This window comes from Oryzias melastigma, linkage group LG5, assembly GCF_002922805.2.
Source record: "Oryzias melastigma strain HK-1 linkage group LG5, ASM292280v2, whole genome shotgun sequence".
Classification (NCBI taxonomy): domain Eukaryota; kingdom Metazoa; phylum Chordata; class Actinopteri; order Beloniformes; family Adrianichthyidae; genus Oryzias; species Oryzias melastigma.
In genome coordinates, this window is record NC_050516.1 from 32228238 (window position 1) to 32228888 (window position 651).

Genomic DNA, 651 nt, shown 5'->3' on the forward strand with positions numbered 1-651 from the left:
CATCAGTTATTACTTGAGTGATCAATATTTAGTATGATTTACAACCTACTGTTAAGGATTGTAAAACAGAAAGTTTTGCATCATTATGAATCCTAATTATGAATGTATTTTCAGGTACATTCATGTTACCTGTTGCACTTTAAGTGAAATACAGGAGAATGTTAAAGTTTGGGAAAGAAGAACACACATATTGCACTACAGGGAAGCAAGTTTAAGCAAAATCTTGACTTTTCAATGTAGTTATGTATATTTAAGTATTTTTGTGCAAAAATGAATGACAGAAATACTTTTTAGACAATAAGATAAAGAAGTTCTTTTCTGATTAACACATATAAATAAAAGAACAGAAAAGTGAATTATTGTCTGGATGTTTCTGCATGTTTGGACCCCGGTCTACCAAGCTGACGGAGTTACTGGACCTCTCGCCAAATTAGTTGGGGACCCCTGATATGTAACATGTTCACACGCCTCCTGGCAGTGACACACTCAGTCTCCCAAATAGCAAATGTCACGATGGGACAGCTTACTCCCTAGTGAGTGTATTTTTATGCCTTTGTTGCACTTGACTACCTCTTCAATACAAGTTTTTTTTCGTGTTCAGACATTTATTATAAATAGGATGGAATTATAATTTATTTTCTTTGAATGTTT